The following is a 27589-nucleotide window of genomic DNA, read 5'->3' as shown; positions in this document are numbered from 1 at the left end:
TCTTGCTTTACCCCAAAAGCAGCAGCAGCGGCGGCCATGTTGGGGAAGGTTGTCTCCGCAGTGAGCCGGAGGGAGACGCCACGCTCCCTCACTCCTCATTCCTCACTCCTCGTTCCCTCACTCCTCACTCCTCATTCCTCACTCCTCACTCCTCACTCCTCAAAGTGAGACGCCGCTGCACCCGGAACACGTGACTCGGAGCTCGTGTTCATCAATTTGCTTTTAACGTCTCAAAAGATGTCGCTGAGCAGAGGAAGAGTTTTTATTTTGTGTTTCATCTTCAAAGACATGACACACCATTCTCTTCTTCTTCTTCTTCTTCTTCTTCTTCATAAACATATGCAGAGCGCCTTGAAGACCGAGCCGTGGGTCTCGACGCTCGCCTTGATTCCCCTTCGTCTTTCTGTCCCCCTCTCGCATCTCTCAAGGCTGAAGAAGAGGAGGCCTGTTTCTGACAAAGCAAGGTGGAGAGCAGCGTCTTTAACAAGCCCTCCTCCTCCTCCTCTCCTCCTCCTCCTCCTCCTCTCCTCCCTCCTCAGCTCTGTACTTTTTGAGGAGGCCTTTCTCTCTTTGTCTTGACAGGGACAGCTCCCTGCCCATTTGATGTCGGCTTGACGGTCAAGGATAATGGTGCGTCGGGGGACCATTGTCATCCCTGTCAATAGGATGGCCGGAGGGAGGGAGGAAGGGAGGAGGAGGAGGAGGAGGGGGGAGGAAGAGGCGGCTGTGAATCTCCCTTTTTTTTTATATATAAGAAGTGCTGCATTGTCTCCTAGTTGGTCACTTAGATCACTTTATTTTAACTCGCTGTCCTTTTCCCTCCAATGACTCGTCTTCTTTTGATCATCCCTCGCTTCTTCACACACACACACACACACACACACACACACACACACACACACACACACACACACACACACACACACAACACACAACACACAGACACTTTCTCTTCGCAATCCCGTCTTCTCAATGTCAAACAAAGCCGTGAAACTTACTGATCATTTCTCTCTCTCTCTCTCTCTCTCTCTATATATATATATATTTTGGATTGTTTGGATGGAATCTAAGAGGATCCGTTTCTTTTTGATGTAATTAAGCTCCTGAGGCTCGTCCAGGCCGCAGTTACACTCATTCTCCACCGGGGAGCTATCAGAAGACTTCACATGTCAGGCTCTCTTTCAAGCTTCATGGCGCCTCGTTTTTACTCGCATACGAGATCGAGGAGATGGGAGGAGGGGGAGGGGGAGGGGGAGGAGGGGAGGAATAAAACAAACGGACCCAACACCTCCACCCCCCTCCCCTGGTCTAATAGTCCTCCTTACCCCGACGCCAGGATTCCCCCGGCCCCTTTTTGTGCAGCCATCACAATTGCCCACCTGTAGCCTGAGGACACGAGGGGAGGTGTGTGTGTGTGTGTGTGTGTGTGTGTGTGTAGGATGGTCTTTGCTGTGTTTTCTTTTAATGGGAGTTGGTTTCTGTTGAGCGAGCAACCTGTGTCACCCCCACTAATGACGTGTCAGAGGGCGCCCGTGGCGAAGGCGCCCTCGCGTTCCCGTCGGCGGCGAGGAGGCGAAGCTGTCTCTTCCCGCCGCCGCCGCCCAAATTATTGACGCAATTTGCGCACACGGTTCGGTAGTCGCAGGGAAGGGAAGCGGCCTTCGGGGAGGTGAGGGGGCGGGGCCTCTCGCGGGAGGTAAAAGATGGCGGCCCCCCCATGCGTGTGCAGAATAATCAGCGCGGGTCGAGTCGCCGTCGGCCCGCTGGACGAAGTTCAGGAGGAGGAGGAGGAGGAGGAGCGATGTGAGACGAGGAGGAGGAGGAGGAGGAGCACGATGTGAGAGGAGAGCTTTGATTTGACTCCTCGTTCCAGCGCTTTAAAGCCACCTCTCTCGCTCTCTCTCCCTCTCTCTCCCTCTCTCTCTCGCTCTCCTCTCTCCCTCTCTCTCTCTCTCCCTCTCGCTCTCTCTCTCCCTCTATCTCTCCCTCTCTCTCTCTCCCTCTATCTCTCCCTCTCTCTCTCTCCTCTCTCTCTCTCCCTCTATCTCTCTCCCTCTCGCTCTCTCTCTCCCTCTCTCTCTCTCCCTCTCTCTCTCTCTCTCTCTCTCTCTCCATCTCTCCCTCTCTCTCTCCCTCTCGCTCTCTCTCTCTCTCTATCTCTCTCTCTCCCTCTCTCTCTCTCCTACACCCCTTAATTTCCCGCCCACATGACCCCCTACTTCCTCTTTTCCTTCTCTCCCTTCTTTCTTTGCCTGAAGTTCTGCAGTCACAATTATGTCCTCCCTCTCTCTTTTTCTCCCTCTCTCTAACCACACTATCTCTCTCCCTCTCCCTTCCTCTCTCCCCCCTCTCTCTCCCTTGCCCTCACTCTCCCCCACTCTCTCTCTCCCTCCCTCCCTCCCTCCCTCTCTCTCTCTCTCTTGACCCCGAGCCGATAGACACTCAGTCCGTGTTCAAAGCGTAATCTTCTACCTCTAGGTAGCGCCGTTCATGCTTGAAAAACAAAGATCTCCATAAGAGGAGGAGGAGGAGGGGGGGGGGGGGGGTCGAGGAGGAGGAGGAGGAGGAGGGGGGGTGGAATAAAGGCACATTAGACAGACAGTTCCTCTCACTGGCTGAAACAATAAGCCCTATTTATCGGCCCATTTGAAGAAGAGGAGGAAGGTTTGACGCGGCGCTTTCATCTCGACATATTAAACTGTCACAGCGCTTAACTTTAAATTAAGGTGACGCGCCGGAGACTCGGCGATGTCACCAGCAGAGCGGCGGCGACCTGCTAATAGAAGCACAATGTGACACGTTGTCTTTCTCTCGCTTTGACTAAAACCTCTGCTGTCAGATTACACGAGCGACATCTTAAACTTTCCTTCCCTCCATCCGACGTGACGGAACAAATGCAACGCCGCGCACAAAGGGAAGGCGTGAGGCTCGCAGAGGGGGACGCCTTCTCGCTTTAGGTGACTGGAATAAATCCTAAAAACATGTGCGACTCGGCGACCCCCGTTGGCCTGAGAGGTTTTAGCGCTGCAGCGTCCTGGTGGTGAACCAGTGCGTTACATGTGTAGTTCAACGGGAGACAATGGAGGCTCTGCTGCGGTGGCGCGATAGCCGGGCCCGGCGTCACGAGGCCGTAACCTTGGATTAGTTGACTGGTTTGAAATGTGTTCCCTTTGTTTAGCGTGTCACATGACGTGTCTCGCTCCCAGCACGCGGAACAATTCACGCCGGGAGCCCTCTGGGGGATTGTGGGTAATGGGGGTGATGAGTTTTATTGTGGGAAGAGGACATTTTCTTCGCAATAGGTTAATTTAGAACAGGAACATCTGACATATATATATATATTTATTTACATAACTATATATATATTTATTTATTTACATGATTATATATATATTTATTTATTTATTTACATAACTATATATATATTTATTTATTTACATAACTATATATATATATATATTTTTTAACATATATATATATATATATATATATATATATATATATATATGCAGCTGAGGTCAGGGGGAAGAGTTAAGAGTGAACACTCGTAGTGATGGATAAATATTCAGCTCATTTACAGAATCTGGTTCAAATGAGACTTCACACGCAGTGGAAAACACTTTTTATTCTACTTTCTACATTTTAACTATTTCTAGCCTCGAGCCGCTGTAAGTTTCTTCTTCCACCGGCTGCGTGAGCGCTCGACTCCTTCCCTCGACTCCTGTGTCCTTCACACCGATGTGGTAAAATGGCTTTTTACAAATAAAGCCGCCTGCGATTTAAATTTACTTCAATAAAGTCCCCTTAGTTTCCTCTGATTAGAGCCCGACGCTGACTCCACAATCTACGTTTCCAATTAACTAAAGGAGGCCTGGGACGACATGGACCGCTGCCCTGTTCCCCACACACACACACACACACACACGGAAATACACATTAAAGCTCTTTGCTCACACATACGTCTGTATTTACAGCCACGTGGGCCCCGAAAGGAATGCACACACACACACACACACACACACATACACATACACACACACCCTAAACCCAATCACGAAACTTCCGCCACGCCAGTTTACGGCTTTTCATAGACCTGAAATAAACAAATATTACATCAGCATCACAACAATAGGAACTTTGTGAATGTGCAGTATTTAATACGTACATATTTGATGTGGGAGGGGCGCTCGCTGGGGAGGTGCATGCAGGTGAAATGTTACTGGTTACCAGTGAAGGAGGCGCATGGACATCATGTTTTAATTCTCCTCAATACCAAACCGACATGAGTTCCTCCACCTGGCTACATGTGTAAAAAAAAAATGAAACCCATATCCTCAGCGGACTCATCCTCCTGCTTAGCGTCAGGGCTAATTGGAGAAGGGGGAGAACCCCTCAGTAAAATCCCCTAATTCCTGGATTATAATTTAAAATATTCCAAAATGCTAATCAGGGAATTGCAACCAACAAAGGGATAATAAGACGGTCATCCAATTACTGGTGTGTGTGTGTCCCCCCCCCCCCTCATGTTCAGAGGGGTCTGGACCGACCTGGAGCCTCTCGCTCTACTGTTTTAAATTTTTTTTTAACTGAGGACGAAGCTGTGAGCCAAAACACGGGGAGAGCCCGTCTCCCTGCCTGTCTCACAAATATGTTAATCGGGGTCCAGATATTCACACACTTAATTAGCGGGGGCCTCGGTTTGTTTCATTTTGATTGGGGGGGCGAGAGAGAAAAGAGAGAGAGAAAGACGGGGTGAAAAATGGGTAAGAAAAAAAAAGAGGGTTTACTTTTCTTCAGTGGATTTAAATATGGCCTCAAGGTGATGAGGAGGTATTGTTAACTACTGTACCAGATGAACTTTTCTCCCTTCCTCGCGGCAGAAGGGGGAAATCCGGCGTGGCCGAGATTAGGCTGTCGTCTGCCGGCGAGCGTTTCCATTTGCGACGTGAAGTGATTGCGCTAATTGAAGTGGCGTTCATTACATTAACATATTATACGGCGGAGAAGGAGCCGAGGCCGGCCCCTGTACCTCCACACACTGCACCGGAGAAGATATTGAAGTCCCGGTTAGGATGATGGGGGAGGAGGAGGAGGGGGGGGGCTTTGTTCAGAGGCTGCTTCAATTGACATCATTAGACATGAAATTAGAATTTTTTCGGGATGAACTGTTCACATAAAGGACTGGAGGGATTTGACACCAGCACTTTGATGTGTGTGATTTAGCGTCTCCCAATGTCTCCTATATCCTCTAAATGTCTCCTAGTGTGTCTAAATGTCTCCCAATGTCTCCTATATCCTCTAAATGTCTCCTAGTGTGTCTAAACGTCTCCCAATGTCTCCTATATCCTCTCAATGTCTCCTCGCGTGTCTAAACGTCTCCCAATGTCTCCTATATCCTCTAAATGTCTCCTAGCGTCTCTAAATATCTCCCAATGTCTCCTATATCCTCTAAATGTCTCCTAGTGTCTCTAAATATCTCCCAATGTCTCCTATATCCTCTAAATGTCTCCTAGTGTGTCTAAACATCTCCCAATGTCTCCTATATCCTCTAAATGTCTCCTAGCGTCTCTAAATATCTCCCAATGTCTCCTATATCCTCTAAATGTCTCCTAGTGTGTCTAAACGTCTCCCAATGTCTCCTATATCCTCTAAATGTCTCCTAGTGTGTCTAAACATCTCCCAATGTCTCCTATATCCTCTAAATGTCTCCTAGTGTGTCTAAACGTCTCCCAATGTCTCCTATATCCTCTAAATGTCTCCTAGCGTGTCTAAATGTCTCCCAATGTCTCCTATATCCTCTAAATGTCTCCTTGCGTGTCTAAACGTCTCCCAATGTCTCCTATATCCTCTAAATGTCTCCTCGCGTCTCTAAATATCTCCCAATGTCTCCTATATCCTCCTCACGTCTCCTAGCATCTCTAAGCGTCTCCCAATGTCTCCTAACGTCTCCTTACGTCTCCTAACTAACATTTGCTAACATCTCCTAGAATCACTTAAAGTCTCCTAGCGTCTCCCAACTTGATTTGAGTGTCATGAGAAAATAAACATTTATTAATCAAAGGACAGAAAGTTTCCCCGACTTTAAAATGGTCTCTTTTAAATTTAAAAAAACATAATTCAATTAGACAAAATGCTTTACTGTGATTCTCTCGGCTGGCAATGCCAGAGAGGAGAAATGAATGTCTACATTTTGCTCTTTCAATTTTCATATTTGGCTTCAGCGTGAGTGTGACTATGTGTGTGTGTGTGTGTGTGTGTGTGTGTGTGTGTGTGGGGGGTCCCACATATCACTTACACACAGGAATATTACATTGCTCATGTAAATCTCCCTTTTCTTCCTTAAAAAGAAGAAGAAAGCAGCTTGGCATATCTATTGGTGAGTCGTGCTGAGCCCTCTGCCCCCCTCCAAGATGCCCCACCCCCGAATCCCTCACACATATACCGTGACCCACATACAGTGGGGGTCTAGACCCGGGGTATCGGCCTCAGGTATGAGCCATAAACACACGCGGCCTTCGGGAGAGACGCAGCGACGACGCGGGGAATGAAATGTTAATAACGGACGTAAGCAGCGAGAACTGTGATGTGTGAACGTGGATTAATGGACGGGGTCGACGCAGGTGAGCCACACCTCCCCACATGTGTGTGTGTGTGTGTTTGAACCCATGCAGACCCCCCGGAGACACCCGCATGTCTGCAGGTGGTGCAGTAATACCTCCGTCAACGCGCTGCACCTTTACCGCGCTCCACCGTCAGCGCCGCTGACCCCCACGCACCAACCAGCACTCGCACATCCACGCTGTTTTTCGGAGAGATTTCTTTTGACACGGGTCCAAAAGCAATCCCCCGGCTTTGAGAGGGTGGAGAAGTGGTTCTTCTTCTTCTTCTTCTACTTCTTCTTCTTCTTCTCTACCTGCAGCTGATGGAGCTCCGGCGGGTGGCGAGCAGCCAAGACTGCGAGGCTTCTCGCTCTGACCCGCTCTGGGACTCACGGCATTACGGATGAGCTGCTGGACCGCTGCGTGGGCGAGTTTGTGTTGCACTCGCTCTCTTCTTCCTATTCTCTCTTTTAAAAAAATAATTCTTATTCTGCAGATGGATTGTTTCAATGAGTTTGTACGCGTTCGGTTTAGTTCCTGAGAAGATCCTGATTTTTGTGCAACTATACTTCTAGAGCTTTACAACAATGTACAGTATATATCTATGTATATTATTTCAAATCCAACCTTGAAAACTTCTGATTTGAGAGAAAAATAACACATTTCTGTAAAGACGAGACGTATTTGCAGCGTGTGATACGACTGCGGAGCAAATAATAATCTAAAAACGGTGTAAAGAAAGCTGAAATATCTAGAATTTTTTAAAGACAGGCTTCAAATTGTATTAATTTCCGCAAATTTCTAATATAAAGTGCGTTATTTTAAACATGTCATCGTATATGATGCCGGGGCCACAGCGAGGAGCCGTGTTGGCGTCGGCCTCCTCGTAAGCGGCTCAACTGGAAATGAGTTAGACCTCGAAGATTGTGTCAAGAAAAGTCTGGATGCATCTGGAAAGATTTTAATTTTGAAGCTGTGAGTAGAGAGAGAGAGAGAGAGAGAGAGAGAGAGAGCGCCTCTTTCCTCTCCGTCTTGACGTGATTGGGTTGGATTTGTGTCCGTCAGCCGCCGTCAGGAAAAGAGCGTCTCCTCGTCTCCTCGTCGCCTCCTATATATTTATACTTTTTTCTTATAGCGAAAGAGAGAAAAATCTGCTGTCAGCTATTCTTACATAAAATATTAGAATTCTCATTGTTACCAAGACTTTGCGTCGGAGAAAGCATAAGCCTCTCGACTTATGAATTTAAAAAAGTACCCGAGGAGCCGAGAGAGAGAGAGAGAGAGAGAGGTCCCCGCTGACCTTAATCTCAAACGGAGACAGGTAGAGTGATACAAACGGACCGGAGTGAAGAAGAGGAGGAGAAGAAGAGGAGCTCAGCTCACTTCTTATCGCTGGCAGCCCACAAACAGCTCCGACCTCCAGGATCCGGAGCGCCGCTGCCAGCCGGGCCGGCGCTCAGATTAGTTTACAAGTGTTGGCTCCGATGCCAATTGGATTAGGCCTCATCACGCAAAAAAGAGAGGGGGGGGGAGGAGAGGGGGGTATTTCCACATTGTGTGACGGGCTACACGCGGTCAGACTGACTTATGCTAAGTCGTCCCTCTTTTATTCCTTTTATCTCGACCGCATTGTGACCGGCGGTGTCAGCGGGGGTTGACCCCCCCGATTGAAACCTTTTATTCCTCAGATAGGATCCTCCATCTCCATCTTTAGCCCTCTGGCTACGTCTTTTTGATACCCCCCCGCACCCTCCACCCCGGATAAAAAATAAAGGGACTCGTGTCAATATGAGAACGGCAGCGCCGCTGAGCTGCCATCACGGCTTCCACTCTGAACCTCGACTTTATTTATTTACTTCTTCAGTGAAGTGGGCTTCGAGGTTTATTTGATTAAGAAGACCGGAGCGGAGCGTGAGAAACCACAGAGGGGGGGGGGGGGGGCTTCGATGGCGTTCCTCAGGAATATTTATCCCAATCCCCCGGCTTGTAAATCATTTACGCTCCTCTCCTCCGCTCGCCATCGGAGTCGAGCGTGAATTATACGCCTGGTGATAATAAACCAACCTCCCGCGCGGATCAGAGGAGAGGGGGGGGGTCAAGAGCAACTGGACCTCTAGGGCACCCCGGGGACCCCCTCCAAAAGCCCTAACAGCTCCGCCGCAGAGGCCTTTAATTGTTATTTTGCCCCCCCCTCTGTCCCCCCCCCCACGCTGTCCAAACAGAGCGGTCCTGATGGCGCCGTAATGAGAGGCGGCGTCCGGAGGGAGCGGGCCACTGACTTCCAAACGCATTGCCCTTGTTAGCGGTGTGTTGGCGGCGCCGCTCCGTTGTTACAGATGTCGGTAATAGAGCGCTAATAGAGATCCATTACCCTTAGGTAGGGAGTGTGTGTGTGTGTGTGTGTGTGTGTGTGTGTGTGTGTGTGTGAGCCCCATAAGATTACTACGCTGGCTGACCTCTGCGTCCCTCTCGTTCCTCAGAGGTGGCGCTCGATTCGATTATCTTTGCGCCGAGTTCGGGGCTTATACGAGTCGAGCTTCGCGACGGATAAGGAGAGAGGAGAGAGGAAGCAAGGGGAGGAAAAGGGAGCGGGGGGAACAACAGAACAACACGTCGCGCGTCGCCCTCGGGACAGAAGGTAGACGGAAACATTAAATTAATGAGCCCAGAAGAACTTTGCCGCAAATGAATCGTGTAAATACGTTGATCTTCTTCTTTCCTTTCCTTCGCCTGTTCCCTCCCTCCCCTCCTCTCTCCTCGCCATGCTTAATGATCTCTCCCTCTAAAAAGGGGTCTCTGTTCTTCCTCTGTAAACACCCCTCTCCCCCTCTCCTCCTCTCCTCCTCTCCTCTTCCCGGGGCGACGGAGCAGGTTTTTCGTGGCGCTCGGCGGGAACGATGATCGGCGTTCCGCGGCCGGCGCCGCGCGGCGAGGACGATGAGTCGGCAGCGCTTTGCATTCGACCTGGAGAAATTCTCTGTGGGAAGTTAGCATCCGGCTACACACACTCACACACACACACACACACACACACAAATACACACACACTCTCTCTCCAGAGGCTTTTATAATGGATGATGAAAATCTATCATTTACCTCCTCCTCCTCCTCCTCCTCCTCCTCTCCAAACGTCGGCGCTCCTGTCGCTCGTTGACCTTCGTCAAATATATTTCTAATTGCTCTAGACGGCGAATCGGCGCGGGGGGGGGGGGGGGGATGCCAGAGACCCCGCTGTACCTCAGGTACGAGGAGGAGATTCCCTCAGATGGAATTAAGGACGGGTCCTGAATGCACTTATCTCCTCCGTCTGACAGGTTTTTAAACGTTTATTCGAGGCCTCAGCCCTAATTCCCTCTAGCAGGTGTAAGCTTTTCCCCGTCGAGGTGTGAATTACGCCCCAATCGAGCAGATACGCTCGTAACATGATCGAGCTAAGCTCCTCCAGGTGGAAATTGAATATCTGGCGGTGTTCCGGGCGTAATCCGGCCGTGCGGCGTCAAAGGGAAGCGTCGCCTGCCCTCTTTTGTGCAGAAACACTTAACAATAAACGGCATTAGCGGCTCCGCGATGGCATCAAAACAAAGTGCACGGATGCAAACTCTCTCTTTTTCTAAGCCCCGCCCCCCCAGCCTGCCTTAGTGCCATTTAAAGCCCCGCTGGAGGAACACATGGAGCTTCTTTGCACCCCGAGGTCGCGTCGCAACGGGCCCACAGTTGATGGACAATGTTCACCGATGCAACTAACACAAATGGGTATTTGCTTTTCCTCCGAGCGTCAGCCGCCACCTGGCTTTAGTTATGAATCTGGGGATTATTCCTCAGAGGATATTCACATTCAACGATACAGAAGAACTTCTATCTCTTTCTGAAAGACGTCCTGATGTCTTCCACAGTTGAACCCTCCTCACCAGTCACGTCCGTCAAAGGGTTTCTTTGTGCTCCCCGCAGTAGTAAGGCATCACTCATGTGGATCTTATTTATGTCCTCTATACGGACAGTAAAAGGAGCTCTTCTGTCTCTGCTGCTGCATTGAGACTTGATATTAATTATCTGAACAGAAAGCGATGTGAGGAGCTCGTTGTTCGTGTTCCCTTCCCGTCGCGGCCTGAAGGTACGCGGCTCCAATAACACAAATAAACTGGAACATGCTCCAGCGATGTTGCCACGGGATGTTTTTGTTGATTCGATGCATAACGCTGAAGGAATGTACCCACGAGCCCGGTTCCTGAAGGCATCGCCACGACCTGCTGTGGAGGAGGTTCAGGGTGAAGGTAGAACATGTGACGCCAAGCCCGGAGACGCAGCCACACTTCCTGTGGCCTCGTTCCCTAAATATCACGACCTTGGGCCCTTCAGGTGTGAGAGGTACCCTGCAGGTACCCGGGAGTCCAGCAGTATACTCGTTAAGCTCCTCCCACACCGGCGCTGTTCTCTCCCCTCGAGGCGTTTAGACACGACTTCACGACTCGCTGAAGTTGCTCCTGCACCGTCTCGCACCTCCAGATCTGGTGAGCGACGTCGGAGTGACGTCTTGAGTTCGGGAGACGAGACGAGATTAGAAAAAAAAAAGAAGTGGAACCTGGCGGCGGCGTAAAGCGCCCGAGCCCGCCGATCTTCCTCCTCCTCCTCCTCGCTGTAAGTCGGTGGAGTATCGCACCTACCAGGCCGATCGGGGAAGAATTCAAACACAGAGTGCCAAGATCTTTATGTGGATTCCCACTCTTCCCAAATAGCTTAGGATAATTCTCCTCCGAGCTAATACCTGGTGAGGAAGTAAAGCCTGAAGGATGGGATTATTCAATGTGGCGTTTTTTTAATGTGTGACACGCTAATCACGTCTCAGAACAGGAATACTTCAACCATTTAACTTTCGTCAAGGGAGGAGAGACACTTTTTTTTGTTGAGGTGGGGAAGTAAGCCTCCCACCCGCCTCTCCTTCCACCACCTCAAGCTGCAGAAAAACCTGCCGCAAAAACCGCCATGACAATGACACATTGGCGCGCCTCGGAGGGGGGGGGCGAGATGGAGGGGGGAGGGGGGGGGGCGACAGAGACGGAGTAACCTCGAGAGCGCGAGCGAGGGAAGTTTTTTTTACTCCCGACTGTCGTGGAGAAACACGCGGGGAGTCCTTCCTGAGCGCCACGCACCGATCCCCCGAGGCCGCGGCAGGCAGACGGAGGCACTCCTCTGTGTCCCCATGATGATTACACACACACACGCACACACACACACACACACACACACGCACACGCACACACAAACACACACTGGGTGTCTGGATTTTCGGATAAAGACGATTTCTCTCATCCCCGGATTCCCCAAAAAAGTGTAACTAGGTGAAGTATAGACGAGCCCCGGTTTGACCTCTGAGCTGGGAGGAGCTGACGCCGCCGCACGCCGCTGTTCAGGCGCTCTCGTCCCTCTATCTCCGTCATCTCTCTGCGATCGTTAATGGTTAAACATCTGAAGCGTTGCTATTATATCGGCGTGGAAAAAGTTATTAAAAAAGCTTCTTCTCTCTGCCCTCTCCGTCTTTAAAAAAGAAAAAGAAAAGGGGGCCGATAGCGGTTGAGGAAATCAATGAAGGGGCCAGAGCGCCGCCGCCACGGCCGCCGCCGCCGGTCTGGCAGACTTGACACGCAACAGAGGAAGGTAAATTATTGGAACTTTAATTACTTTGATCCGTCATGCATTGTCGCATTGTGTCAGGGAAGTCAATGCCATGACAGACGGGGAACAAAGGCCAGCGCCGCATTCTCACAACATCTTCACTTCTTTTTCCTCCTAACGCCTGATTAAAGCCGGGGTGTCGAGGACCAAGAGCCCCCCCCCAGCCCCCGTCCCCTTCCTCTTCCTCGACGCACTGATTTAGAAACTCATTTTGAAAAGCTCTGTTTACCCAACTCATTACCGGAGTCGGGGAGTGAATGGCGGTCCATTATGAGGCCGTCTGCAACACGGCTTTACAAACAAGCACAATGCGGCTCGCTATCGCCGGCATCACATTGTGCGGCCGTGACGTATCGCCGTAATGTTTTTACGCCCGTAAATAGAAGGCGAGAAGAGAGATTTCTCCTCCACAATGAAGCCCGTCCCTGAGTGGACGCGCGAGAAAAACAAAAAAACGAAAGTAAATGTGCAAAGAGTGAGAATTATTATTACAAAAGTACTTTTTTTTCTCCCTTCTCTCTCTCCCCCTATTTCATGAATATTCTGCCACTTAGCGTTGGGGATGAATCTGCAGGATTGTTCTACAGCTGATAAATGGCCGAGCATGTGTGGTAATTTAGAAGGAGCGCATTAATCTCCAATCGCGGCTCGAGAAGGGAATAAATAGGAAGAAAGGTAATTGATATCCAGCAAATGGGCAGAACCCCCTGAAAAAATACAAGTTATGCCGCTATAACTAAGGCGATCCTCGGCGTTATTAATTGCACAAATTGCAATGTGTGAGAGAGAAAAGTGCTTTGTTTTAATTCTTCATTCATGTGTTTTAAGGACGATTAAAACTGTTGTTTGGAGAAACTGAAGGAAGAAGCTCACAGAAATTGTCATCAAGAAAAGAAGAAAAAAAGGGCCGCTGCTCTTGACTGGAGTCTTTAATTCATTAGCGGATCAGGGATTTGCTAACTTCAAGTCCTAATCATCTCCACTGATGGGTTATATATTTCTGTCTGCAGTGATTTGTGTTTTATTGTTCAGGATAATCCGTCACGATGCGACCGAACCGGCTTTGAGACGCTCTGAGCCGCAGAGGACGGAGAGGACATCAGCTGGGACACATGCATGTGTTCATAATGCATTATAAACACATGCATGTGTTCATAGTGCATCATAAACACATGCATGAGCTCATAGTGCATCATAAACACATGCATGTGTTCATAGTGCATCATAAACACACGCATGTGTTCATAGTGCATTATAAACACATGCATGAGCTCATAGTGCATCATAAACACATGAATGTGTTCATAGTGCATTATAAACACATGCATGAGCTCATAGTGCATCATAAACACATGCATGAGCTCATAGTGCATCATAAACACATGCATGTGTTCATAGTGCATCATAAACACATGCATGTGTTCATAGTGCATCATAAACACATGCATGAGCTCATAGTGCATCATAAACACATGCATGTGTTCATAGTGCATCATAAACACATGCATGAGCTCATAGTGCATCATAAACACATGCATGTGTTCATAGTGCATCATAAACACATGCATGTGTTCATAGTGCATCATAAACACATGCATGAGCTCATAGTGCATCATAAACACATGCATGTGTTCATAGTGCATCATAAACACATGCATGTGTTCATAGTGCATCATAAACACATGCATGTGTTCATAGTGCATCATAAACACACGCATGTGTTCATAGTGCATCATAAACACATGCATGAGCTCATAGTGCATCATAAACACATGCATGTGTTCGTAGTGCATCATAAACACATGCATGTGTTCATTATAAACGGCCAACATCGCTGTGACGACGCGTTCCTGTAGGTACATGCTGCACAACATCAGGAGAATACGTCCTCTTCTTACTCAGAAGGCGGCGCAGGTTCTGGTCCAGGCTCTGGTCATTTCACGCCTTGACTACTGCAACTCCCTCCTGGCTGGTCTACCCGCTAAGGCCATCCGACCCCTGCAGCTCATCCAGAATGCAGCAGCTCGACTGGTCTTCAGCCTCCCGAAATTCACCCACACCACTCCGCTCCTCCGCTCTCTTCACTGGTTACCGGTGGCTGCTCGCATCCGCTTCAAAACACTGGTCCTGGCGTACCGTGCTCTAGACGGATCGGGCCCCGTCTACATCCGGGATATGGTCACACCGTACACCCGCACGTCGCTCCGCTCGGCAACAGCCAATCGACTTGTGCCTCCTGCACCTCGAGCTAATCACTCGAAATCCAGACTGTTTGCTGTCCTGGCTCCTCAGTGGTGGAACGAGCTCCCCACTGACACCAGGACAGCAGAAAGTCTCTACATCTTCCGTCGGAGACTGAAAACACACCTTTTCCGACTATATCTGGATTAAAACACAGATTAGCACTTCAGTGGCACTTAAATAGCACTTACTTATGGTACTTTTGTAGTTCGACTATGTTGAGGAAATGTTACTTCCTGTATTCTTGTTGTTCTTAGTTTGTACTCTAGGTTGAAATGCACTTATTGTAAGTCGCTTTGGATAAAAGCGTCTGCTAAATGACATGTAATGTAATGTAATGTAATAAACACACACATGTGTTCATAGTGCATCATAAACACGTGCATGAGCTCATAGTGCATCATAAACACATGCATGTGTTCATAGTGCATCATAAACACATGCATGTGTTCATAGTGCATTATAAACACATGCATGTGTTCATTATAAACACACACATGTGTTCATAGTGCATCATAAACACATGCATGTGTTCATAGTGCATTATAAACACATGCATGTGTTCATAGTGCATTATAAACACATGCATGTGTTCATTATAAACACACACGTGTTCATAGTGCATCATAAACACATGCATGAGCTCATAGTGCATCATAAACACATGCATGTGTTCATTATAAACACACACGTGTTCATAGTGCATCATAAACACATGCATGAGCTCATAGTGCATTATAAACACACGCATGTGTTCATTATAAACACACACATGTGTTCATAGTGCATCATAAACACATGCATGTGTTCATAGTGCATTATAAACACATGCATGTGTTCATTATAAACACACACATGTGTTCATAGTGCATCATAAACACATGCATGAGCTCATAGTGCATCATAAACACATGCAAGTGTTCATAGTGCATTATAAACACATGCATGTGTTCATAGTGCATCATAAACACATGCATGTGTTCATAGTGCATCATGAACACATGCATGTGTTCATAGTGCATCATAAACACATGCATGTGTTCATCATATATATATATGCATGTGTTCATAGTGCATTATAAACACATGCATGAGCTCATAGTGCATCATAAACACATGCACGTGTTCATAATGCATCATAAACACATGCATGTGTTCACAATGCATCATAAACACATGCATGTGTGCATCATAAATACATGCATGTGTTCATAGTGCATCATAAACACATGCATGTGTGCATCATAAATACATGCATGTGTTCATAGTGCATCATAAACACATGCATGTGTGCATCATAAATACATGCATGTGTTCGTAGTGCATTATATACGTATAAATCCTCCACCAGCTGCAACATCAATCCACGAGCTGCTTCCATGTGAGTGCATCAGTAATAATCTCTATAATTTAATCCATATTCACTGACAAAGACACTGAGAAGAGGTGATTTGTTTCAGCGTCTTTGTGTGTTTAGAAAAGCGCTATAAAAGTTAGAATTATTATTATTGTGATAAATGTCCTCAAGTGATGTCACTCGAGTCAGCCGAGACACATCTTCCTCTTCCGTGTGTGTGTGTGTGTGTGTGTGTGTGTGTGCGCGGCTGCACAGATGCTCGCGCACCAAATGCAGTTTTTCTGATTCTCGCACACCGAGAGAGAGAAAAATTTAGGAATTAATTTAGAAATTATAAAAAATGTGCGCAGATGTTTTGGTAAAAAAATGCAAAGAAGTCGTTTTTTTTTCCCGTCGAGAAAGTTCTGAAACTTCAAATGTTATGAACCCTCAGACAGAGTGAGGGGATGAAAAAAATAAAAAATCATACTTCTTCCTTAATTTGTATTGATGGGCTGAAGAAACCCGAAACCAGCATGCTTTGCACTTCTGAAAGGGGGGAAGATGTTTAAGTGGAGATTAATTCAAATTTCTGCTTGCTCAGTACTTGTAAAACTAAAGCAATTTATATTCCTTCTCTTAACGATCCCCCTTTTTCTCTGATTGCGGTAATGTAATCTAATTGTAATTATGATACTATCTGAATCATGCAGACCTTAACATGATTGGAGCTACTCATTGCATTAAAAACTAATTTTTGAATAATGATGAAAGGAGCACTGGAACATGTGGAAGTATTACATTTTTTCTTTATCTCTGTTTTGTGGGGGGATCTTGTTCTCTCACCCCATCCTCCCCCCTCCTCTCCCCCTCCCTCAGCCTACAGTCATAGCTCTGGTATAAATGACAAGGAGGAGTGGATCCGAGGAGGAGGAGGAGAGAGGGAGAGGAGGGGGGATGAGGGGGAGAAATGGACCGCCCCAATTAAACCAATCGGGCTCATCAGTGGCTGCAGGATAGCGTCCCACGAGGTTTAGCTTATCACACGCGTGTGCCTCCTACACGCCATCTATCACCCCCCCAACACCCTGTGCACCTCCACCCGAGAGGGGAGGAGGAGGAGGGGTGGAGGGGGGGTGGGAGGAACAGCTATTCCTGCAGGGATGATAAGGCCGAAGTAAAACAGTTGTCACCGCGACAGCAAATAAATATGAGGGCTGCGAGGCGGTATTTCTGGTTCCCTCGTCTACTTTCGGCATGTTTTGGTAAATTGAGTTGCTCATTTATGCCGAGTCGTCGAGCAGACGGCGCCGTGTTGTGAGAATAAAGGGAAGGAAATAGCAACAACTGCAAAGACTATTTTAAAGACAACGTCTTCATTTTTAGCGTCTGACTTCTCGCGGCGTCGTGTGAAGAGACGAGAACGAGCCGTCGTCAATCACCTGTTTTCATCTGAGTTAAAGCAGAAGAAGAAAAGCATCAGTTTGAGTTGTTAGCTTCTTTCTGGAGGCAAAACAAACATTCAAAACGAGATGATCTTTCATTTCATGTCTTGCTTGTCCACCCAGAGAGTAGAGCAGTAAATCCTGCAGCAGCACCGTTGAGCTGCAGAGGGGAACGGAAGGTGCTGCACCTGTTAGCCGTGACCACCGGGGGTTTACTTCCATCAGAATAGGAGTCTTGTAAAATCTCATTCGAGGGGCCACACACCCAGGAGCCCACGAGCCGGTTCCCGAGGTAAAGGGAGATAACCAGGCAGCCGGCACACCGCCGAAGGGAAAGCTTCTTAACGTGTGAAATGAGGTGGTGGAGCACGGGAGGCCGGAGCGCTCTGCAGGGTAACATCCTCCACCTGCAGCTGGAGGTGGAGCCAATCGGCCGGATAGCAGCTGGAAAACGAGGTGAAAGGAAATACATGATAGAATATTAAAAAGCCCTCTCCTGTAAAGCTCTGCTCAGTGGAACCTGAGCGCCGGTGTGACGCTCCAGACGGGGGAGGCGTGCCAAATGCATTTTAAACCACTCTTTAAACCCAAAGTGCCGATAATCAATTGCAGAGAGCGTTGCTCTGACCCCGGGCGGCTCAGGTGCTGAGAGGGAGCCAGACATAAGCTCTTTTTCACCTTCTATTTCTGACGGCTGCTTTTACAGCAGTGTGCAAGGACGAGCGTTTGGACATGATGTCGTACCAGGAGCCACGCCCCCAATGCACTCACCAACATGGACTCTTTGATCCTGCTTTACAGGTTGTTTTTTAATGTAAATGTCTGGAGAATGACAAAAGAAGAGCATTGTGGTCCGTCAAAGAGGGAACGGCCAGCTGTGACGCTGAGCGCCGCCCTCGCCACTCGCTCCACCCGTCACCACGCATCACCTGAGTGGCACCTGACTGCAGCCGCTGCAGCGGGAACACAGCCACCACTATCTTACACATTGCTGAAGGATATGAGCTCCTCCCCCACCTCCTCCTCCTCCTCCTCCCCGTTAACACACAGACACACTCGGCCCGCTCAGCCGTGGCGAACACGCACAGATCTCCTCCCGACGCCCCGCTCGGCCTCCTCGTCGCCACCTGGGTATGGAGGACTTAAAATGACAAGTATAAATAAATAAATAAATGAATGCATGAATAAATACAAGAATAAATAAATAAATGCTTAAATAAATGTATAAATGAATAAATAAATGCTTAAATAAATGTATAAATAAATAAATAAATGTATAAATAAATAAATAAATGCTTAAATAAATGTATAAATAAATAAATAAATACAGGAATGAATAAATATAAGTTATAAATCAACAAGACATCATTAAATAAATATATTTCTGCATTTCTGTATTTCTTCATTTATTTATTTCTCTATTTATGTGTCCACACGTATTTCTTCATTCAACGAGCTCAGTCGCACCTGGATGGAACCGGTGTCTCTGTGAGAGTCACTTTCTTTGACTTCTCCAGTGCATTTAACACCATCCAGCCACTGCTGCTGAGTGAGAAGCTGCGGGTGGCCGGTGGACGCTGCCCACCATCTCCTGGATCACTGACTACTCACAGGCAGACCACAGTTTGTCAGAATGGGCCGGTGCTGTCTGGAACGGTGGTCAGTGATGTTGAGCCCCACAGGAACTGTTCTGTCTCCCTTCCTCTTCACCCTGTACACCAGTGACTTCCAGTACAACACGGAGTCATGCCATCTGCAGAAGTACTCTGATGATTCTGCAGTGGTCGGGTGTATTAGGGATGGACGGGAGGAGGAGTACAGGGCAGTGGTGAGTGACTTTGTAAAGTGGGCCGATGAGAACCACCTGCGGCTGAACGTGGCCAAGACCAGAGAGATGGTGGTGGACTTCAGGAGGAAGGCGACTGCTCCTACACCTCTGAGTGTCCTGGGAGTGGACGTGGACATGGTGGAGGAGTACAAGTACCTGGGAGTCTCCATCGACAGCCGACTGAACTGGAAGGCCAACATCAACGCTGTGTACAAGAAGGGGATGAGTCGACTCTTTTTCCTGAGAAAGCTTCGATCCTTCAACGTGTGCAGCAAAATGCTGGAGTTATTCTACCAGTCGGTTGTGGCCAGTGTGCTGCACTTTGCCATTGTCTGCTGGGGGAGCAGCATCGGAGCCGTGACACCAGCCGCCTTAACAAACTGGTTAGGAAGGCTGGCTCCATCATCGGCTGCCAGCTGGAGCACCTGGAACAGGTGGTGGAGAGGAGGACGTTGAAGAAACTGGTGTCCATATTGGACAACCCGGACCACCCTCTCCACCACCTCCTACAGGGACAGAGGAGTACTTTCTCCAGACGTCTCCTCACGCTCCGCTGCCACAAGGAGAGATACAGGAGAACATTCCTGCCGACGGCTATGAGGCTCTACAACAGTTCACCTCTTGCCAGATCACCCTAACCCTTCTTATATTTGTGTTTTTTATTTTTATTTTTATTCTTGTGTGTTGCTGCTACTGGCTCGACAAATTTCCCCTTGGGGATTAATAAAGTATATATCTATCTATCTATCTATCTATTTATGTGTGACATTTACGTGTCCGTATATTCAAATGAGCTGGGGCGGTCCGAACCTCTGTCTAAAGCATGATTGGTCACAGGAGTGTGATGCACCTGGTGTGTTGTGCTCTACTACTTCTGCCTGGCACATGACGCTGAAGTTGACTCACTCAGCTCACCGTTAGCAGAAGTTAGCCTAGACAGCTTTTTGACTTCAGCCGTTTATCAATTCCAAGAACACTGAGTACAGACTCGTGTACTTTGAGTCTTTGGAGTCTGGTTTTGGGAGTCCAGACTCGAGGACGCAGGACGGTCTTTCTGGTCTTGTCACCACCACATCAACTGTTCTGTTCTTGCGCATGAATTATTCAAATATTCTGTAAACAGTGGAGTAGAATGAGTTGTGACGTCACCACATCAATGTGTTCACTGTTGTTCGTGTTGTTTGGCGTATGAACGATAATAAATATACAACGCCTCGTAGCCCTCTGACCAGGGTCGCCAATATGAAGTTATGAATCTAGCTTTTTGACCCAGGGTCGCTACAATATGAAGTTATGAATCTTAACCTCAGTCTCAGTCAAATTGACGTAACGTTATCTTTAGTAAATAATAAACTCGTTGTGCTCTTTAGATCCTCAAAAACCTAATTTTATAGCCACGGAGACGTCAGAGCCAGCGGACGTCAGAGCCAGCGGAGCATTTCAAAAGTCCTGCCGAGATCAGGCTGCCGCTGACGACGTCCCTGACACAGCTCAGTCCTGCTCATGAGCAGGACCTCAAATCTCCGTCGCATATCCTCGCTGCCCAGGCTGAATCTCGATAAACCGACCACAGATTTGATGCTTAAACAACTAACTTCTCGGCTGAAAACATCCTTAAATTACATTCCGTGACTCAACAACAGTAGTATTTAGAATGTACAGACAAGAATGCATAATAAACGCTGTTCGTCTACAGATCCGAGTGCTAGGGATCGATTGCTTCTGTCTTGCTCCCTGACTTGACCAATCCTGTTCAACAATGAGGTTCGGACCGCCCAGCTCATTTGAATATACGGACACGTAAATGTCACACATAAATAAATGAAGAAATACGTGTGGACACATAAATAGAGAAATAAATAAATGAAGAAATACAGAAATGCAGAAATATATTTATATTTATTTATTTATACATTTATTTAAGCATTTATTCATTTATTCTTGTATTTATTCATGCATTTATTTATTTATTTATTTATACTTAAGTCATTTTGAGTCCTCCATACCTGGGTGCTCCAGTGGCTCCGAGGCGAAGATGTGCAGGATGTGTGTGTGTGTGTGTGTGGGTGTGCGCGCGTGTGTGTGTGTGTGTCTGCTGAGGGCATGAACCATATTTTCATGGAAAGGCTCGAAGCGACGGCCATGTTTTTCATAAATGTGTCAAAGTGTAAAGAAAACTGTCCCCAGATCAGGAGGTGACGGAGTTCACTGGAGGAAAGTGCACGTGGTTTATTTAAAGTGCACGTGGTTTATTTAAAGTGCACGTGTTTTATTTGAAGTGCACGTTGCTTATTTAAAGTGCACGTGGTTTATTTAGAGTCCAGACATCACCACTGTGACGACCACGTCGACGTGGAGATGAAGGTTGTCTTTCTTTCAGTCAATGATGATGTCATCATTTGTCTCTATTTACTGTACATTTGGACTAGTAACTAAAAACTAATTGTTATTTAAAAACCAAACAATGTTGTCCTTGTTGGAAATAACCAGGTTTCAAAACAAGTAGAACAACCCGATGGTTGTTTGTCTTTAAAGAGCCTCATCTGATCTTTAGTTAATGTTTTCTACGTCTCCGTTTACTGTGCATTTGGAGAAATATTTTTTGATTTTACATTTTTTTATTCGGGGTCAGGGTGGGAGGAGGTGCACGAGGGCGGAGCCGGACGGGGTCAGACCTCATGCATCTGAAATAAGAGCTTCTGCAGTGAACCCGGAGGTCAAAGGTCACGCCGAGCGTGAGCGTGTCGTCACGCCCCTGAACACGACGGGTGGCGTCTTGGAGACGAGGGTTTCCTCTCCTCCGAGGTAGAGACCCCCTGATTGGACACCCTGCAGATGTTAGCAGCTGGCAAAAAAAAAGCCGTCCTTCCAGATGCACGGCATCACATACGAGAGACAAAGGAAGCTCACCGCAGGGCGCCATGCCTGAAAAAACAATATCTGTGAGTAAAAGAAGACGCTTTGAGGACGTGTGTTTGTTCTCTGGGAGGGAGAACAATTAAACGAGAGTTTCAGAGGGGGGGGGGGAGTTGATTAATTTCACCGTGGCAGAGCAGTCAGGGGGCCACGTAGGAGGAGAGGTGGGCTTGAAGGGAAAAAGAAGAAAAAACATTGGTATCCTAGCAACAGCCTCCCCCCCCTCCACATGTCAGGAACCTTTGCCCCCCTTCGGCTGCAGGAGGCGCCGGGGAAAAGTTTCCCTGTAGGTGTCTTTTACACCGCTGCTGCCTCCTGATTGGCCGAGGGCTTCCTGCCGGCTGTCAGCCGCCTCCCCTAAGGGAACCTGGCAGATCTCAAGGAGAAGAAGAAGGAAGGGAGGAAGAAAAAAAAAATCAATTTTAAGCTCACATGCCCCACTGGGTGCCAAAGCCACTTCGGGGATTGTGAAGGATGCCCGAGTTGACAGGGTTTGACTTCCAGAGGTAGAGAGGTGACAAACTCCATCAGGGGGGGGGGAGGCCTGGGAGGGCTAACCTGTTCTCGACCCGCCGTCGGACTCAACCCATCTCTCTCTCTCTCTCTCTCTCTACCACGGGGGAGTGAGAGCCGAGGGGAGGGCAGGAGAGGCATGTGAAGCGAGGTGGTTTTCTCTCCTCAGACAACAACAAAAAAATAAAAAGGTCTGCGAGCAGACGCACACGCGGAGGCCTAATGAGCAATCACATGATAATTAGGAGGGAACATGAGCGAGGCTTTGAGTACAAGATGTTCGCTTAACCTCGGAGAATCACTGGGAATGGAAGTTTGGAGAAAAACAAACGATGTCCAGTGAGCTGGAATCGGTTACTTGATATACACAGAATTTATGCCTATTTTGAAGTATATTTCCTTGAAATAATATATTATATAATGAATATATATGTATGTATATATATAATTAATGTGTATATATGTAAATATATATATTTTAAAGTATATTGTCTCGTATATTAATATATAGATATAATATATATTATATAATTCATATATAAGTATATATAATATATATAATTAATGTGTAAATATATATGTATTTTAAAGTATATTACCTTGTATATTATATAGATATAATATATATTCTATAATATATTATGAATATATATATATTAATATGTGATATAATTTATTCATATATACATATATACATTAAATATACATATATTAAAGTATATTGCCTTGTGTATATATACAGGACTGTCTCAGAAAATTAGAATATTGTGATAAAGTTCTTTATTTTCTGTAATGCAATTTAAAAAACAAAAATGTCATGCATTCTGGATTCATTACAAATCAACTGAAATATTGCAAGCCTTTTATTCTTTTAATATTGCTGATTATTTTTTACAGCTTAAGAAAACTCTAAAATCCTATCTCATAAAATTTTAATATTTCCTCAGACCAAGTAAAAAAAAGATTTATAACAGCTGAGTGTTTGTCAAGGCTCAGGAAACCCTTGCAGGTGTTTGTTAATTAGACAATTCAAGTGATTTGTTTAATACCCTACTAGTATACTTTTTCATGATATTCTAATATTTAGAGATAGGATATTTGAGTTTTCTTAAGCTGTAAGCCATAATCAGCAATATTAAAAGAATAAAAGGCTTGCAATATTTCAGTTGATTTGTAATGAATCCAGAATGCATGACATTTTTGTTTTTTGAATTGCATTACAGAAAATAAAGAACTTCATCACAATATTCTAATTTTCTGAGACAGTCCTGTATATATTATACATGTAATGAATATATATATATTAAACTATTTCCATGTATATTAATGTATATATATATATATAATATATTATATTATATATATAATGAATATATTGAGATAAATAAATTCCAAAGTAAGAAAGTCATGATATAATAATGCTAAATATTTCGTATCGGCCTGAAGACATAGTCTATTATTGTGAATCACATAGCCGCTCCAGTACACCTGTAGTGAGACGTATCACATCACACTGCAGCTGCACATCAACAACAAGGGGACGCATTGTCTCCAGTGGGAAAAGTTTAGCAGGAGAGTCTGCGGTTTGACTCCTCCCCCTCCCCGCCGAACGCCGTCTGTGCTCTCAACGCACGGAATTAACGAGACGGGAGGAAAACGACGCGTCCGCGCAAAAGTGTTTTGAAGGATCTGTAATTTCCAAAGTGCTCTGCATTTAAATGTCCCTTTTATTCCTAAACAGCCTTAAGACACTTCTCAAAGTGCTCGATTCCCATAATTAGATGGGGCCAACAGATGACTCCCTCGCTGCGCCGCGCCGCCATTAGGAGAGAGGTCAGAGCGCCCACTCTTCTCACTCGTCATTAATTTGCCACTTCAAAGCGGGCGAGGGAACATGTGACACGACGAAGAGGAGAAGTTTCTCTTATCTCCGGAGCAGACGGCGTTTAACAAAGGCCCGCCAACTTCTCCACCGCAATCACACGGTGGCTTTACGACAGTTTGAGACGGCTTGTCAGGGGGAGGAGGAGGAGGAGAGGAGGAGGAGGAGGAAGAGGAGAGGAGAGGAGGAGGCACATGAAGACACATGAAGAAGATACAAGAAGGAGAAGAAGACACATGAAGAAGAAGAAGAAGAAACTGATTAGTATATTTAGTGTATCCCTTCACAACTGTTCTAACGATAAGTCGATGTCTCTTTGAATCTCGACCTCTGTCATGTCTCTTTGAATCTTTACCTCCGCCATGTCTCTTTGAATCTTGACCTCCGTCCTGTCTCTGAATCTTTACCTCCGCCATGTCTCTTTGAATCTCGACCTCCGTCCTGTCTCTTTGAATCTTTACCTCCGCCATGTCTCTTTGAATCTCGACCTCCGTCCCGTCTCTTTGAATCTCGACCTCCGTCACGTCTCTTTGAATCTCGACCTCCGTCCCGTCTCTTTGAATCTCGACCTCCGTCCCGTCTCTTTGAATCTTTACCTCCGCCATGTCTCTTTGAATCTTGACCTCTGCCATGTCTCTTTGAATCTTTACCTCCGCCATGTCTCTTTGAATCTTGACCTCCGCCATGTCTCTTTGAATCTTGACCTCCGCCATGTCTCTTTGAATCTTTACCTCCGCCATGTCTCTTTGAATCTTGACCTCCGTCCTGTCTCTTTGAATCTTTACCTCCACCATGTCTCTTTGAATCTAGACCTCCGCCATGTCTCTTTGAATCTCGACCTCCGTCCTGTCTCTTTGAATCTTTACCTCCGCCATGTCTCTTTGAATCTTTACCTCCGCCATGTCTCTTTGAATCTTTACCTCCGCCATGTCTCTTTGAATCTTGACCTCTGCCATGTCTCTTTGAATCTCGACCTCCGTCACGTCTCTTTGAATCTTTACCTCCGTCCTGTCTCTTTGAATCTCGACCTCCGCCATGTCTCTTTGAATCTTTACCTCCGTCCCGTCTCTTTGAATCTTTACCTCCGTCCCGTCTCTTTGAATCTCAACCTCCATCCCGTCTCTTTGAAGCTCGACCTGCGTCACCTCGCCGTGTGCGTTCCCTCCTGCCGCGCACGTCGAGTGTTCTTTGGATTCTTTGTGACTGCACACGTCGCTCTGTGTCGGCGGGTTTGATTCCCGCCAAGGTTTCCTACCCCGGAATGTTTGAAATGTTATCAAAGGCTTGGCGTCTCCATCAAAGAGGTGAAACTTTACCCCCCCCCCCCCACCTCCTTTAATCTGGCGGGGGTTTGGCAGTGGACGGTAAATAAGTGTGAAGCGGGACATGTGCTTTCCATCCTCTCCTTTGTCACACATGTTCTCTCCTCTCTCCTCTCGCTGCACGATTAACATTCCGGCTCCTCCAGGTCCCCTCGCTCGGCGAGGTTGGACGGCCTGCCAAAAAAAAATCTGAACCCCCCCCTCCCCCTCCCCCGGCCACCTGGAAGTGCAGCCGCCGCTTCCTGTCCATCTGAGATCCATTGAGCCTATCAGACCCCCCCCCCCCACCCGTTCTGATCGACTGTTTATTGCTCTTCATCAGACGGGCGGTGATTATTGGAATAATAAGCCTTAAAAGATGAATCCAGAGCTCTGATTGGTGCAGAATGTGAGTCACATGGATGGATCTCCAGGTGAGCCGTTTGAGGCCTTCAAGGAAATCCGTCTCCTCGCCGCCGCCTGTTTGTTTACTTCTTTTTGGCCTAAATAACCGATGTGACAGGCGATATGACCTCACGCTGACGGGCGGCGAGCGGCGTGGACTTTTGCGTGAGCTGCACGCCATCCAGGAGCGAGAGACGTGGCGGTTAATCTGTTCCACGCGGCGGAAACCTCCATTTTTTTCCAGCTTTTCTCACGATATTTACTTCCAACGCCTCCAACTCGAAACACGACCGAAACTATTTGTTCAGGTTTTTAAAAAAACTTCCTACTCTTATTAAAATATTAAGGTTTGATATAAAATAAATGTTAAATATTCAAAAAATAATAATTACTGTGCCAAAAAATTACTACTTTTACAAAAATATTAAGGATTGATATAAAATAAATTAAAATAATTAAAAAATATATATTTTACGGTGCCATTGTTTGTCCCAAAAAATTCTACTCTTACAGAAATATAAAGGTTTCATATAAAATATATAAAAATAATAATTTTAAATATTCTTTTTACTGTGTGATTGTTTGTCCCCATAAATTCCTACTCTTCAAAAAAAAATTAAGAATTGATACAAAATAACTACAAATAATATTTTGTTTTGAAAACTTTTTTTAGTTTTTTTAATGATTCCCATCTCGTGCGTCCTTGACAAGGATTTGGGGAGCCGCTCGGGGTCGTTATCTTAAATTCCCTCCCGTTGTTTTTAGGAACGCAAGCTGCCGTTCTCTCCCCGAGAGTTTACCTTCCGCCATGCGCGTCCCGGTACCTTGGCAGGGGGGTCCGACCATATGGAGGAACTAAGTGTCGATTATCAACCGCGCTCGTACATCACACGCATATCCCATAAAGCGGCAAATTCATCACTTCTTTCTCCTCTCTCTCTGGTTAGTGGCGACAGATGAACGTCCTACCTATCCAGAAATATCCAGAAATATCAAATGTGTTGTCGGGGCCGCTGCCAATCGTCTGTCTTTTTTGTCATTGAGTCATAAACGTCGCAGAAGTATCGCGTTGGACGGTTTTACATGATTCAGAGTTTGTTGTTTTTTATTTGAAGGGTGTCAGGGAGTTCTCCCCCCCCCCCCCCACCCTCCGACAGATTCCTGCAGAATAATCCCTGGAACAAAAATCCTTGAAACACTCACACAATTATATAAATATATAGCTCTAATAATATGTTTTTATTTTACTGTGAGAACAAATATTATGAATTTATACAAAAGAAATAAAAATAATAATATTTTGTTATTTTACTGTTTGATTCTTTGTCCCAAAAAATTCCTCCTGTTACAGAAATATTAGGAAATGATAAAAAATAAATAAAAATAATAATATTTTTTTATATGACCGTGCGATTCTTCGTCACCAAAAAATTCCTCCTTTTACAGAAAAATT

The sequence above is a fragment of the Pseudoliparis swirei genome, chromosome 14, assembly GCF_029220125.1.
Source record: "Pseudoliparis swirei isolate HS2019 ecotype Mariana Trench chromosome 14, NWPU_hadal_v1, whole genome shotgun sequence".
Lineage (NCBI taxonomy): Eukaryota > Metazoa > Chordata > Actinopteri > Perciformes > Liparidae > Pseudoliparis > Pseudoliparis swirei.
Note: the sequence above shows the minus strand (reverse complement) of the source record.